Source organism: Podarcis muralis, chromosome 3 (assembly GCF_964188315.1).
Source record: "Podarcis muralis chromosome 3, rPodMur119.hap1.1, whole genome shotgun sequence".
NCBI lineage: Eukaryota > Metazoa > Chordata > Lepidosauria > Squamata > Lacertidae > Podarcis > Podarcis muralis.
In genome coordinates, this window is record NC_135657.1 from 8,067,728 (window position 1) to 8,084,651 (window position 16,924).

The window sequence follows — 16,924 nt, forward strand, 5'->3', positions numbered from 1 at the left end:
TTCAACCTCAATCTGTTAGCCGCCATCCATCCTCCAATTGCCTCCAGACACTCACACAGGACCTTCACTGCCTTCACTGGTTCTGATTTAAAAGAGAGGTAGAGCTGGGTATCATCCACATACTGATGTACACCCAGGCCAAACCCTCTGATGATCTCTCCCAGCGGCTGCATGTAGATGTTAAAAAGCATGGGGGAGAGGACAGAACCCTGAGGCACCCCACAAGTGAGAGCCCAGGGGTCTGAACACTCATCCCCCACCACCACTTTCTGAACACGGCCCAGGAGGAAGGAGTGAAACCACTGTATAACAGTGCCCCCAAACTCCTCCTCTTCTTCTTCTTCTTCTTCTTTCTTCTTCTTCTTCTTCTTCTTCTTCTTCTTCTTCTTCTTCTTCTTCTTCTTCTTCTTTAATGGGTCCAAGGCCTCTGTCACAACGTGACACCATGACACTTGGAGGCAGGAATACTTCTGAACAGCAGTTGCTGAAAACCACAGGAAGGAAGATTGTTCTTGTGCTCAAATCTTGCGTGTGAACTTCCCCCAAGCATCTGGTTGGCCACTGTGAGAACAGGATGCTGGACTTGATGGGCCATCGGCCTCATCCAGTAGAGCTCCTCTTAGGTGCAACAGGCTTTTGTGGTGCTCCAGAAGCCCCACACAAAACCTGTTTGATCACCCATAAGTATGTGATGCTCATGGAAATGAATGTCTACTGTATTGCCATTATCTCTGCAAAGCTTCTGTCCCAAGTGCCCATACAGAAGGAGCATTATGTTCCAAACTGTGAAACTCAATTAAGCCCCCACCCCAAGGCTGTATGATACCATGTTTACATCACTGGAACAAAATGCTTCCTTTTTAGATTCTGCATTGCTTCTCTAAAGTTTGGACCTGGGTGGTGACATGTGAAGGCCAAATTAGGTAGCCTTGGATGTAACCACATCAGACATGATTGTGCAGGTTCAACATGTCCATGAATTCATGGATGGAATTAAATGTGGGCAACTGAGCAATTGGTGAATACTGATGGGCAGGTGGTTTTAACTCAATGGAATAGCAGAGACCTGAGGTTTGCAGTAAAGGATTTTGTTAATAGGTGGGTGGAGATGAACTGGGATGATATGTCTATCACCAAGTGTACAGAGCTTTGGAACAATGGCAGGACAATTGAATTGCCAAATTGTGTTTGTGGACACTAACCCAGATTATCATATTCCTTCTCTCACCAGGAAATAACTGATTGGAGCGGATCTAATCGATGCCTCAGTTCTGCTAAAAGAATCATCTCCTGACCTGCTCAACTTCTTGCCAGCAAAAGAATGAGAAGATAATTGGACTCTGTCTGCTTTAGTACTCTTTGCTCAATAAAAGCATTGCAGTCATCTAAACAACTGATCACGTTTCTCTTTGGGTTAAAAGGAGGTGGGAGGAGAATGCATTATTCTTCATGACACAATTTATAACCAAACTTTATAATCGCAGGTGCCCCCATTTCAAAGGCACAATACAGCTATGCATATCCACATCCATGCATGAGAATGAAGATTGGATTCATCGCAGGGGGACTTTGCATCTAATCCAGCTATTTAGGACCCCATTCAGCAAGGGAGTGGGTAGCGCTGTGGTCTAAACCACCGAGTTACTTGGACTTGCCAGTGGGAAGGTTGGCAGTTTGAATCCATGCAACGGGGTGAGCTCCCATTGCTCTGTCCCAGTTCCTGCAGTTTAAAAGCACGCCAGTGCAAATAGATAAATAGGTACCACTGTGGCGGGCAGGTAATTGGCATTTCTGTGCACTCTGGCACTCTTTGTGGTGTCCTGTTGTGCCAGAAGCAGTTTAGTCATGCTGGCCACATGACCCAGAAAGCTCTATGTGGACAAACAAAGGCTCCCTTAGCCTCAAAACAAGCTGAGCGCCAAAACCCCATAGTCGCCTCTCATTGGACTTAAACGCGGGGGGGTGGGGTGGGCTTTATTAGTTGTGGATGCAACTTCTGTTGAGTGGATTATATTTTCTACATAGGTACAAGAAATATTTGGATACCTTAAACCATACAAAAGTGAACAAAGCGTCCCAAACTTCCGGGTTTTGCGCTCATGCATGAGCAGATGGTCAAAATGACATCACTCGTGCACGTGCGGAAGTGGCGAAACGCGCATGTGCAGAAGCGGCAAAACGTGCATGTGCAGAAGCGGCGAAATGCAACCCGAGCACGGGCAGATGCTCTGTCACATCTTATGTTATGTTGAGGATGTGAACAGGGCTCCGGAACGGATCCCGTTCGCGTCCCGAGGTACCACTGTATTATACTTCCAATTAAATGAAATGGTGAAGAGTCAGCTCTCAGTTTCCACCATAAACCTCTGGCAATATAGAGCTTCCCTCCCTTTTTCTGTTTTTTACACACACAGTTCTGTTTAATGTCATATTCCATATCAGTAATCCAAATTCTTCCCTCCTCACCTGTAGCAATATAATTCTGAAGTAATATTCAAAGGGAGGGTTGGCAAATCATAAATGTAGAGAAGAAAACTTTATATAAAGAAGCCATAGGCTCCCCTCCCCCCACACCGTCTTTTGCACCGAATGAAGTCTTTTCTCAAGTTCAGACCTTAATGACCATACTGCATGGCTCAACTTCAGTGGCTGGCTCCTCCAAAGCCGTTGACCTCCTCCAGACAGCCCACTGAATCCCGAAGATTTCATCAGGTTAATGCACTGTTCGGTATTTCCTTGCTTTGGTACAATGTGTCTTCTTGAGTGGTTGCAGTCATGGACCACAATACCCAAAGCAGGAAATAATATATAGACAGAAACTTTCAAAACAATAAGTGCTATAGAACCACTGAGCTATGAGTGCACATCATGCTTAACGACATGAATTTTACTTTCTGATCTTTGAATATTATGGCTTTCTGAAGAATAATGTGCAAAATATACAGTAATTAACTTTTTTGGGTTCTTCTTGCTGAATAGATATTGTCATCACATGTTTCCATGCAAAGGGCTTACGTGTCAGTATATCACGAATCCCTATAAATAGTTGGGCATTCAGAAGACACAGAACTCTCACCAGAACATTCTGCCTCAAGATTCTGCTCTTGCTGCTCAACTTGAGATCCAAGTCAAGCTTCAACAATGCAATTGTGCTGGCTCTTCATGGTTGCCCTTCTGTTTTCTGGGGTGATCACATTTTCCACAGGTAAAACATATATTGAAATTAAAAGCATTTGGACATAAATGACAAAAGAAAAAAAAATGGGGCTGGAATCATGTACTACTCCTGGTGCCCTCCATGAGGCAGGCTGAGGTAGGTGCCTCAGGTGGCCTAATTCAAGGGGCCCCTCTGTGGCCACCTCCACAGTTGCCTCCTGAGCCAATGGAGAAGCGAGGACAAATGGCTGAGGAGGCTTCTGGTTTCCATGGGAGCCCCTTGAGATCAGTGGCGTAGCGTGGGGGGTGCAGGGGGGGCCGGCCGCACCGGGTGCAACATCTGGGGTTAGGGCAAATCCACAGGTTAGGGGGCGCAAATCCACGGGTTAGGGGGCACAAATTACTTGCCTTGCCCCGGGCGCTGACAACCCACGCTACGCCACTGCTTGAGATCTCACTGGCTTATGGAAGCCACAACTGCACAACCCAGGTTACCTAGGCTTTGGTGAGGACGGATAGCACGGAAAGCCATCTTCCCTTTTCGCCTCAGGGGGTAAAACAGTATGGGCCACCCCTGTACATAGACATAGACAGTGGTACCTCAGGTTAAATACACTTCAGGTTACAGACGATTCAAGATACAGACTCCGCTAGCCCAGAAATAGTACTGTGGGTTAAGAACTTTGCTTCGGGATGAGAACAGAAATTGCGCAATGGCAGTGGGAGACCCCATTAGCTAACGTGGTGCTTCAGGTTAAGAACAGACCTCCAGAATAAATTAAGTACTTAACCCGAGGTACCACTGTATTATAAATACCTGTAACATCAGTTTAAAAGTTATTCCGAATATCTTGGGCTGCCATTATGCAATGGTTATATTGAACCTGGGACGTTGAACCTCAAAGAGAGAAGTTTGTTCATTAGAAATCCACACCCCAATCCTCTTGCACTGAGCTATGGCCCTTATTATGTGTGGTAAAATGAGAGGCTCTATTGGAGCCTCTCCCTCCGGTAACAGAAGAGTTCGGCAACAGTCCTTCTCTCAACGACTCATATCTGCTCATATGCACACGCAAACAGCAGAGTAAACAAAAGCTTGGCTGCGGAAGTATGTAGTATCATTAATTTTATTGCTGTACATCAAATCAAACCAAATTAAAGCAAACCATAGTAAAGAAAATAACACCATTGTGAGCAGAAGCTCACACAAACATCCTGTCTGTCCAGGAGACAGAACAAAGAGCCCCAAAACAAAAGCACATAGTATGGAAGTGTTGGGATGCAGCCAAGGAAACGGGGGCAATTTGCAAGACCCCAGCTGGCGCCAGCCCACCGGACAATGTGCCAGGTGATCTCCAGTCCTTGGTTCAGTGTCAGTGACCCCAGCTTTAGAAGCTGGAGCACGCTCTAATCAGCAGAATAAATGCTATGCAAAAGAAGTGGCAGGGAGAGGCTGTGATGAGCATATTTACAAGCAGTTTATTCAGCATACAGTAAAGGGACCCATGACCATTAGGTCCAGTCGTGACCAACTCTGGGGTTGCGGCGCTCATCTCGCTTTATTGGCCGAGGGAGCCGGCGTACAGCTTCTCCCCTTCATGTCCAAGCAAGCAGCATAAGCAATTGCTATACACAAAACGGAAGTTCCCAGCAAGCTGTGCTGGAGTATAAACAGAAATGTGACATACAACAATCCACACAACTGTTCTTAAGGTGGAACGGAATATCCTAACAGGAAGTTCAGTGTCTAAGCTTCTGTTCTCACACTTCCAGAAGTATGGAATGTAAACAGTGTGGATCACGAGATCCAACAGCAATGGGAGAAGGAAAAATACTTACAGGCTCTAGGTCGTTCTTCTTTTTGCCCTTTTGCCTGATCTCAGTTCTTGATCCTTGCCCATCCTGGCTAATAAAAGCAAGCCGGGAAGGACTGGGCGATGGGCTCTGCGGGGTGGTGAATGCTTCCCTCTGTGAGGGAACATTCCCAGATCCGCTGAAAGAGGCGGTCGTTAAACCGCTTCTTAAAAAACCATCTTTAGACCCGGCCAGTATGGCTAACTATCGCCCAGTCTCAAATCTTCCATTCTTGGGCAAGGTGATTAAGCGCGTGGTTGCTGAACAACTCCAGGCACGCCTGGAGGATGCGGACCATTTGGATCCCTTCCAATCGGGGTTCAGGCCTCACCATGGGACTGAAACTGCCTTGGTCGCGCTGGTTGATGATCTCCGGCGAGCTAGGGACAAAGGTGAGAGTTGTTTCCTAGTTCTGCTAGATCTCTCAGCGGCCTTTGATACAATCGACCATAACATCCTTCTGGACCGCCTAGAGGGGCTGGGAGCTGGGGGCACTGTCATACAGTGGTTCCGCTCCTTCCTCCTGGGCCGTGTTCAGAAAGTGATGGTGGGGGATGAGTGTTCAGACCCCTGGGCCCTCACTTGTGGGGTGCCTCAGGGTTCTGTCCTCTCCCCCATGCTTTTTAACATCTATATGAAGCCGCTGGGAGAGATCATCAGGGGGTTTGGACTGGGTGTTCATCAATATGCAGATGATACCCAGCTCTACCTCTCTTTTAAATCAGAACCAGTGAAGGCAGTGAAGGTCCTGTGTGAGTGCCTGGAGGCGGTTGGAGGATGGATGGTGGCTAATGGATTGAGGTTGAATCCTGACAAGACAGAAGTACTGTTTTTGGGAGACAGGGGGCGGGCTCGTGTGGAGGACTCCCTGGTCCTGAATGGGGTAACTGTGCCCCTGAAAGACCAGGTGCGCAGCCTGGGAGTCATTTTGGACTCACAGCTGTCCATGGAGGCGCAGGTCAATTCTGTATCCAGGGCAGCTGTCTACCAACTCCACCTGGTATGCAGGCTGAGACCCTACCTGCCCACGGACTGTCTCGCCAGAGTGGTGCATGCTCTAGTTATCTCCCGCTTGGACTACTGCAATGCGCTCTACGTGGGGCTACCTTTGAAGGTGACTCGGAAACTACAACTAATCCAGAATGCGGCAGCTAGACTGGTGACTGGGGGCGGCCGCCGAGACCACATAACACTGGTCTTGAAAGACCTACATTGGCTCCCAGTACGTTTCCGAGCACAATTCAAAGTGCTGGTGTTGACCTTTAAAGCCCTAAACGGCCTCGGCCCAGTATACCTTGTGAGGTCCAGCACCGAGGGCCTTCTGGCGGTTCCCTCATTGCGAGAAGCCAAGTTACAGGGAACCAGGCAGAGGGCCTTCTCGGTAGTGGCGCCCGCCCTGTGGAACGCCCTCCCATCAGATGTCAAAGCGATAAATAACTACCTGACATTCAGAAGGCATCTTAAGGCAGCCCTGTTCAGGGAAGTTTTTAATCTGTGATATTTTACTGTATCTTTGGTTTTTATGGAAGCCGCCCAGAGTGGCTGGGGAAACCCAGCCAGATGGGCGGGGTACAAATAAATTATTATTATTATTATTATTATTATTATTATTATTATTATTATTATTACTTACTACATTGAGGAATTTTATTTCTCTTTCCAGCTCTTTTCCATTAGCTTTTTTTTTATCTATTAAATGTATGTATATTTTTTTGACATTTCAGTAATATTTTGTTGATTCCTAAGTACTTGAAAATTAACATTTCTATCTTATCAATCAATTCTTAATTGCTCTCCCTGGATATTTAATCATAAATATAAAATATAAAATATGGTCTGTAATGTCCATAGACAAGGGGTTGGGAAACCTGTGGACCTTGAGATGTTTCTGGAATATAACTCCCTTCATGGGCTTTGCTGACTGTGGGTGACAACAACATCTGGAGCTAGGTCCCATATTTTCCCATCTCCCAAGCTTTTTTCAGCTTGAACCCAACCAGAACTCAGGTCCAGCACCTCTCAGGTGGCCGCCATTCCCGTTATAACTTATAAGACAACTAGGGAGGCATTTGTGATGAGTTCCGGCAACTCTTTTCCTGGAAAAATAGCACTGCCCATCCCTAACTTAATTGAATCAGTTAAATATTTTTAATCATATAAGAATGATTAAACAGGCAACATTTTTTAATTTCGTAGAGTGTTCCATTAAAAACTGTGGATAGGAAGAACCACGTTTTCACCCTTGAGGATGTTTCCTCAAAGACGATATACTGTATTTTTTGCTCTATAAGACTCACTTTTTCCCTCCTAAAAAGTAAGGGGAAATGTGTGCGCGTCTTATGAAGCGAATGCAGCCTGCGCAGCCTGCTAATAAGGAAAACAATTACAGCAACAAATCCCTATATGCTATCTCACTCTGTTCATATTCTCTCTTCCAGTCACCCCTTCTCTCTTTCTTTGATCAGACTGCCTTGCAAATCTGAATCTCATTCTCCTTATTTATCTGTCTAAATTTCTTTCCATTTCCCCCTCTTACAGAAAATCATCCAGCTTATTGTAGACATCATAGAGGCACTTGCATTTCTAATAGGAATTGCAAAGGAAGACGCTTCACCAAAACCGAATGTCCCAGTGGTCAAGTGTGCTGCAGGTAAAAATTATGTGCAGCTCCAGGCCAGTGCATGTTTCTTAACCTCGACTACCTGAAAAGAAGAGATGGATCTTCAGTTGGGGAAGCCAAGAAAGCTTATTTCAGCTCAACACAGATAAAGCAGTGTATTCCACTCAATAAAAACATGTAAAAAAAATGCAGGTGTGAAAGTTATTTTTAAAATTTGTGTTGCAAGATACGATTCCATCCCAATTACCTTCCAATCACCATGCAGCCATGGAGCTCACTGGGTGACCTTGGGCCTGTCACTGCCTCTCAGTCTAACCTACCTCACAGGGTTGTTGTGGGGATTAATTGAGGAGGGGAAGAATCATCTACATCACTTTGAGGTACTTGGAAAAAGAGATGGGAAATAAATGCAATAAATGAATGAATAATAGAATGTGGGATTTTTGCATTGTGGCCCACGTGTTATGAACAAGCACCTCCATATCATCATACTTTCAGAAACAAAGTTGCAAGACAACTTTCTTTAATTAGGCAAAAAGATGAGCAGGTCACTCATGGCCCAAATCTCTGGTCCATCTGCAAAGCAGATAAGCAGGAGGCCATGAATTTCAAATATGATGCCTGGGTGGTCCCTTGCTGTTATCGGCCACTTCTTTGCTTGCACAAATAAGGAATGCAATAAACAGTTCTAATTCTTTTACTGCTGGAAACAGATAGGCATCGTAAAGAGGGGGGGAAAGTTTCATTCATTTAATTTTTTTAAGCTGTAAAAGGTTAAAAATCTCTTCCCCTCCAACACTTTATTATCCATAATTGCATCCATACATCCAAGACATATAATTATCTATATATCAAAGTTTTCAAAATAAAATTCAAACAGAAAAATGTAAGTCTTCAGATCATAAATTTACACCGTAGTTTTGACTTCCCATCCTTTTCAACATCTTTTCACTCTAGTAAACCTATTACCTTAAGATATTAATGTATTAATAGTAAACTAATAATATACATCTGTGTCTGTGTGTCTATTTTTATCCTTATATCCTTAATTATTTACAGAGATTACTCAAACGCTGCAACCAAATTTAAATTGCAACACTTATTTTTAAAATAGCTCTTTAGAGGTTCCCAGTTATCAATGAACTCATGTTTTGGCTTATCTTTAATCTTTTCGAGAGACTACCTAATTCAGCATATTCTACAAGAGCATCCTGAAACCTGGCTGTGAACATTTAAGCTCTCAATAAATAAACCATCAACTGTTTGAGGCGATGGAAGGGAACTACAAGTTTAAAAGCAGTTTCCCCTTCATTCTCCTCAAAAAGCTGGTTAGAGGTGATTATGATTGTTTCTGGGATTCCCACTGAAGACACACTTCACTCTTGTACCAAAAGAGATTTTTCTAACACACATGCACACATACACACACACCCATTCTTGAAGAGTAAGGTTTATAATGGCTTCTAATCATGTGGCTAGGGGACGCGGGTGGCACTGTGGTTTAAACCACAGAGCCTAAGACTTGCCAATCAGAAGGTCGGCGGTGCGAATCCCCGCGACGGCGTGAGCTCTCATTGCTCGGTCCCCGCTCCTGCCAACCTAGCAGTTCGAAGCATGTCAAAGTGCAAGTAGATAAATAGGTACCACACCGGCGGGAAGGTAAACGGCATTTCCGTGCACTGCTCTGGTTCACCAGAAGCTGCTTAGTCATGCTGGCCACATGACCCGGAAGCTGTATGTCGGCTCCCTTGGCCAATAAAGTGAGATGAGCGCCGCAAGGCCGGAAGATATGGGAGGAGATTTCACCCCTCCCATATCCAAGAATCTCCTGATGAGTCTGGTGATTTTCCAGAGAGGAGGGGCGGTGTTCTGCTCTCTACTTATTCTGCTCCAGCACCACATCAAAGAGTCAGTCAGTCAGTCAGTGTGTTGGAGAGAGAGAGAGACTGAGTGTTAGAGATCGTGTGTATAGATAAGGTTGCTGCTTAGACCTCATTTAGCTCTGTACATAGTTGTGTATTATAGTTATAGATAGAATAAAGAAGATATTCTACAGAGCTGCTCTCCGAGTCGTTTATGCTCTGCTATGCTCTGCTATACTCTGCTGTGCAAGACTGTATTGTGGAAGTGAATCTGGTACTCACAGCTCTAAGCTGTGAGTCCACAGCACTTTGACCTGTTCCTGTGCAGAAGGTGGTCTCTGGAAGTGCTACCCAGCTCACCTAGCCCAGTCAGGGTTGAAATGGATGAGTCCAGTTAGTGGCACTGGCTCAAGGGCGATGCTGACAACATGCACACATACACACACACCCATTCTTGAAGAGTAAGGCTTATAATGGCTTCTAATCATGTGGCTAGGGGATGTGGGTGGAAGCTGTACGCCGGCTCCCTTGGCCAATAAAGCGAGATGAGCGCTGCAACCCCAGAGTCGGTCACAACTGGACCTAATGGTCAGGGGTCCCTTTACCTTTACCTTTAATCATGTGGCTATATTACTTCCAGTAGGTCTCTAAGTGGGGATCATGAGTAGGAGATTGCTGTTGTGCTTATGTTCTGCTTCCCAGAACACCTTGTTTGGCCATTGCAGGAAGCAGGTGTTTTCCCTGATCCAGCAGGGCTGTTCTTATGAAGCCACAATACATGAGTGGTGAGGTCCCTGCATGGCTTGTGGGATGTTCCTCTGGAACGTTAGGTCTTGAGACATATGCCCTAAAATAAGATTCGATTCTGAACCCATGTCACCTTGGAAAGTGAGTCACTTCAGCTCAGATCGCCTTGGGCACGACACAGTTTGGCTCAGAAATGAACCATTGTCAGAAGACAAGTAAATGTGCCTAATGTAATGATAAAAAAATCGCTTAGAAAAGGTAAAAAATGAACCATCCTCGTAGAAAATCGAAGGCTTCATATGACCCAATTGACTATAGTGAGGCTATCAACACATGACAACAAACTCTGCTTCTCCTTTTCATTTGATCGAGGTGAGAGAATGGGGAACTGTGAACAGGTGCATTAAATCATTAACCCAATTTTCATTCTTGTGTAATATATTGGATTGGGGTGGGGGTGGGGGGTAATAATCTGAAGGTCAATCCAGGCAGGGCAGAAGTGTCATTTGGAGGTGATAACGTCCATTGGAGAGTTGTTCTTCAATCAATCTTGACTCAGGTTGTACTGTAAGATCAACCCCTGCAGTTCAATTGCATACATGAGATGACCATAGATCAAAATACCTCCTGATGATAGCTTGCCAGCTGCACCCCTTTATAGGAACGTACGAAGAGCCTGCTGGGTCTGGCCAAAGGCCCATATACTCCAGCATCCTATTCTCTCAGTGGCAAATGCTTCAAAGGGAAACCCACAAATAGGATTCATGAACAAGATCACTCCCCCCTTCTGTGGTAGCAGAAGCATCACTTCCTTCAGCCATGGAGGCAGAGAATAACCATCATGGCTTCTGAATTCTTGATCTCGGCCCAGGTTAGGCCGCTCCAAAATGCTATGGATGGGCCTGGCTCTGAAAGGTGTTTGGAAACTTCGATTAGCATACAATGTTGTTACCAGGTAGATCACTTTTTACAACTGATTGTACCCCATCAGTCACTGCAGAACTCCAGTGGTTACCAAGCTGTTTCAAGGGTCAATTCAAAGTATTGGTTTAGACTTTTAAACCTATAAGGTAAAAGGTAAAGGACTCCTGGACAGTTAAGTCCAGTCAAAGGCAACTGTGGGGTTGTGCACTCATCTCACTCTCAGGCCGAGGGAGCTGGCGTTGGTCCACAGACAGCTTTCCGGGTCGTGTGGCCAGCAGGACTAAACCACTTCTGGTGCAACAGAACACTGTGATGGAAACCAGAGTGCACAGAAATTCCGTTTACCTTCCCGCCACAGCGGCACCTATTTATATACTTGCACTGGCATGCTTTTGAAGTGCTAGGTAGGCAGGGGCTGGGGCAGAGCAACAGGAGCTCACCCCGTTGTGCAGATTCGAACCACCAACCTTCTAATATAACACACACACACACACACACACACACACATCTATAACTTAAATATTTTAAACCTAAAAACAAAGAAACCCAACGTTGCCCAAGAACTTGCATCTATTGGGCAAATATGTGGCCACATAACCAAATCTATGGCCCATCTGAAAAACAAAGCTGCAGGAGGCAATACATTTCAACTATGTTGCTCAGATCATTTGGTCAATTCCTTTGCTGCACATGGAAGCATACACTAAGTTAGTGGAAGTTCGACAGGGCACCATAAACCTTTGTTTAGTTTAGATAAGAGATAGAATCAGTATGTAATCTAGCTATGTTAACACATTGCTGTGCACTTTCATAGGCTGTGGGGAAATCCACCATCAATGCTTTGAGGAAGCAGAAATAGGCATCTGAAATCCAACTCACTGTGAACTCTCCCCCCAACCCCCAACCCCCAAAAAGGTGATATTTCTCATTTTCTCACCATTCATGAACAACTTCAGAAACTGAGTCACAATCACAGGTTGGCTTCACTGCATTTGAGAACAAGCATCTGGCACAGCTGTGTGGGTTTTAACCTTGTGAACCATTAGGGCTCTACATAGATAGATAGATAGATAGATAGATAGATAGATAGATAGTTTATTACGGCCATAGGCCCATATTCAATACATCATACAACAAAACAGGTATAACAAAATAAAATTAATAAATTAAAATACATTTAAATCAAGTACATCTCAAACCGTAAATTTCTAAATTCCATTAAAATAAGAACAATATAGCGCTTAAAATATCAAATTATCAATATATATCAATATTATTTAAACAAAATCAATAATCATAGAGTAATCCATTTTTCCTCTTATAAGCTAATACTGTTATCAGAAATCTGGCAACAGAAAGGGACCTACTCAGATCAGAATCTTGCAATAAATATATTAGCTGTGTTTCCAAGGAGTCACCTGGGATTTCCAATAATAAAGGGGACAAGAATCTGATCCGAGAAACTGAATGTAGTGGACAACAGAATAGTATATGTTGTAAAGATTCTATAGATCTATTATCACATACACACACCGCTGAGATCTGACCATTGGAAAATCTATTATTCAAGACATTGGAAGGAAAGGCGTTAAATCTTGCTTTAATAAAGGCATATCTGTGGGCCGCTACAGACAAAGAAGTCAAGTAAGATGGTATCTGCTGCGAGGGGACACTCTACACATATATGGTGAGGCCAGTACAGCTTGGAGAATGAACCTGCAGTGTCAAAGCCTTCATACTGTGTATGCGTTGGCCATGAATAGAGGCACCAGCTTGCGAGGGAATTTTTTTTTGGAGGGCTAACATTTGAGAGGAACCGGAGGCAGAGCTGACTTCACGCACAAAGGCGCACTCCTCCATTGTCTCCCAAGAGACAGATGGATGCCAACCAATCCAAAGAACCTCAGAACTTCAAAGACAAGAATAACGTTAATATATATTGAAATATTTATTTTCATTTGTTGAGGGGTGATTATTATTTTTTTGGTAACTATTGCAACATGTTCAACCAGCCAAAGTTTTATTGTCCTAAATACTCTGGTTTTGCTCCTTAAGCTAAATTGTTTGTCATTTTAGCAAATGAGAAAGCAAAACTATCAATACAATCATGGGCTATGAACCTGTTGTCTGTTTTCTTGGAGAGTTCTTTAACTGAACTTTAGAGGGGGGAAATAGAGAGGAATTCTGAGTCATCTTGAATGTCACAGTTCTGATTGATTTACACACACATAGATGTCATTTTGAAAAACTGCGGCCAGATAATGAAACTATGGAAATTATCTCTAGAATGATATGGAATATGTTAGCTATTTATGAAAAGGAAAAACAGGTCTGTGGGTTAACATTTTCATGAAATCGCCCTGCAAAAATAGCTTCACTCAGCTAATCTGGTGCAGCTTTGTCAAATCTCTGACCAACACATATACGCCCACCATGTATGCTATTGCACAATCTACCATTCCACAATCTCACAACCACCTATAAATACAGGACTTGTTCTCAGGCTATGCTGTTTTATTATCTCTACATGATTTTAAGACATGAAACGACTTAAAACCATGAAGACTTCTTCCACTCTCTTCATGTTTTCCCTTTTGGTTCTCCTCATTACACCAGGTAAGTTGCATGACAACCAACAGCTGTCCACGAGATGTGGGAATGTCCCAGAAAATTCATTTTATTGGAGCAAGGTTTTTCAACAAACCACTTTTCAGAGAACTTACCTGAGGCATGCAGTGGAAAGGCATCTGTGGAGCAACTGGATTTGCTCCATTTTGTGATATATCAGTCGGTATGCACAGGGATTTCATCAGATTTCATTTGTGTGTGAGAGAGAGAAAGATCTTACTGGGAGACGATTTTTGCAGCTGTGGAGGGGTATTAACCCTATCTTCCCTAGCTGCAGTGTCCACAAAGATCCACCACCACCCCTTATCAGATAACAATTACACTTGAAAAAATCTTCTCTTAACATAAGTTTGTAAAAAAAACCCTCAAAGTGGTTCCTTGAAGAAAAATCACAATCAAGATTGATAACATTACAGAGAAAACATGGTGTCCCAATGGACAGCATGCCTTCAACATTTCTTCACACAGCACATAGTCAAACTATGGAGGCAGTGATAGCAATCAACCTAGATGACTTTAGAAGAGGTTTGCACAAATTCTCAGAGAAAGTTATCAGTGGCTACTAGCCACGGTCCCTATGCTCTGCTTGGCATTGCAGGAAACCATGGGAAGAGAGAGTGCTGTTGCACTAAGGTCCTGCTTTCAGGACCAGGCTGGCAACTATAAGAAGAGGATGCTAGTCTAGATGGGCCATTGGCCTGACTCAGCAGGATCTCCTTATGTTCCTCCTTGTCAACAGAGCCCACTTCAGTCCTCTGAGGCACAGGACTGGGGTTTAGCAGAGGGATCTCACACACAGTCCATGATGGAGGCAAGCTTTTATCTGTTGATAGCTGCCAGCCATCATCTCCCACCGAAGTGGGAGACTTTTAGAAGACATCTGAAGGCAGCCTTGTTTAGGGAAGCTTTTAATGTTTAATGGATTACTGTATTTTAATATTTTGTTGGAAGGCACCCAGAGTGGCTGGGGAAGCCCAGCCAGATGGGCGGGGTATAAATAATAATAAATTATTATTATTATTATTATTACTATTATTATTATTATTATTTAGAAGGAAATGTATACTTGCCATATAAGTAACTTTCTTTTTGCAGCAAAGGGTGTTCTTATCACATTTCCCAATGAGTTTGTAAGGAGCTACAATTCATTCAGCACATGATGGAGACAGGTTTTCTCCGCCACCACCCTCTCTCCAACAATGCAGGAGAAATAAATTCAGTACTGGCCAATATCAGTGGTCTTTTACAATTATTGCTAGGGACGCGGGTGGCGCTGTGGGTTAAAGCCTCAGCGTCTAGGACTTGCCGATCGAAAGGTCAGCGGTTCGAATCCCCGTGGCGGGGTGTGCTCCCGTCGTTCGTTCCCAGCACCTGCCAACCTAGCAGTTCGAAAGCACCTTTGGGTGCAAGTAGATAAATAGGGACCGCTTACCAGCGGGAAGGTAAACGGCGTTCCGTGTGCTGCGCTGGCTCGCCAGATGCAGCTTGTCACGCTGGCCACGTGACCCGGAAGTGTCTGCGGACAGCGCTGGCTCCCGGCCTATAGATTGAGATGAGTGCACAACCCTAGAGTCTGGCAAGACTGGCCCGTACGGGCAGGGGTACCTTTACCTTTACCTTTTTACAATTATTGCTAAGACAGTACAGTGGTACCTAGGGTTACAGCTCTGGAAGGGGAATAGGGGTCTCCTAACAACTCTGAGCACCCTTAATAATCTACAGTGCCCAGAATACTTTGGGGGAAGTCGTGACTGTTTGAAGTGTATCATATGGCTTCGTCATAGAGGTGCATGTGGCTGTAGTCTGAGCTGTGACCATCAGAGGGGGTAAAGCAGTCAAAGGACTTCTGTGTATGAGAAGGCCCTTTGGGTGTTTCTGAGAAGGCTTGGCTGAAGGAGTTCACCTCAGGGAGCTTAAACTGCTTGAGTGTTAGGATCCCTCTGCAGGCATTTCTCCATTGTCATTTCTCCAGTGACATGCAGCCATTGGAGAAAGGGGGCATGATGTAAATTGGGATAGGGGGCATGAAACATAAAGGGTGGCCCTGATTCAAATTAAATATGTGAATGCTCTACATGCAGGCAACGTGTAGGACTAAATCCTCATATTCAGTTAGGACAGGGAAGCAACTGGACAAATGGAGAAGTTGTTTTAGTATGAAAGAGCAGTAGAGATGAGAGCTATACTTTATGCATCAGAAGAGAGGTAATGTGTATAAAAACAGTGATTAGAAATGTGGATGTTTAAGTCATTTAATGTCTCAATTAGTATTTTTAGAAAAGAGCGGAAAGGGTTGAGATGTTGCATTGCAGGGGGTTGGACTGGGGTCCCTTTCAACTCTGCCATTCTATTATTCTATGTATGTTTAATCAGGGCTATGCAGGTTAAGGTAAAAGGTAAGGGGACTCCTGACTGTTAGGACTCTGGGGTTGCGGCACTCATCTCACTTTACTGGCTGAGGGAGCCGGCGTACAGCTTCCGGGTCATGTGGCCAGCAGGACTAAGCCGCTTCTGGCGAACCAGAGCAGCGCACGGAAACGCTGTTTACCTTCCCGCCGGAGTGGTACCTACTTATCTACTTGCACTTTGACGTGCTTTCGAACTGCTAGGTTGGCAGGAGCAGGGACCGAGCAACGGGAGCTCACCCCGTCGCAGGGTTTTGAACCGCCAACCTTCCAATTGGCAAGTCCTAGGCTCTGTGGTTCAACCCACAGCACCACCAGTGCAGATTAGAGGTTTGAAATCAGGACTGGATCTGTAACGATTTCCTTTCTGGTGATTAATCAGCAGTCCCACATTCTCTTGCTTTTAAGAGTCAATGACTGAAGGAAGATGTCCCATGCAGCTTTGCTTGGAAAACCATCACCTCCAGCTACCATGGCAGCCTGGAAGACTCTTCCTTGTGAGTTTTTCACGAACCCCACAGAAACATATTGACTTTGTTTGCTTTAAAGCTGTTCTCTTCAATAAAAGCATTGTCACTGAGCAACTGGTTAACCATGATTCCTTCTGTTTTTGAAGGAGGGGCAATGTTGTTTCATTGTCTGTAGCACATAGAACCTTGTGATTTACCCTCATGGGAACTGAACCTCAGAAAGTGGTCCACAGCGTCTGGATTGCACCCCGGCACATG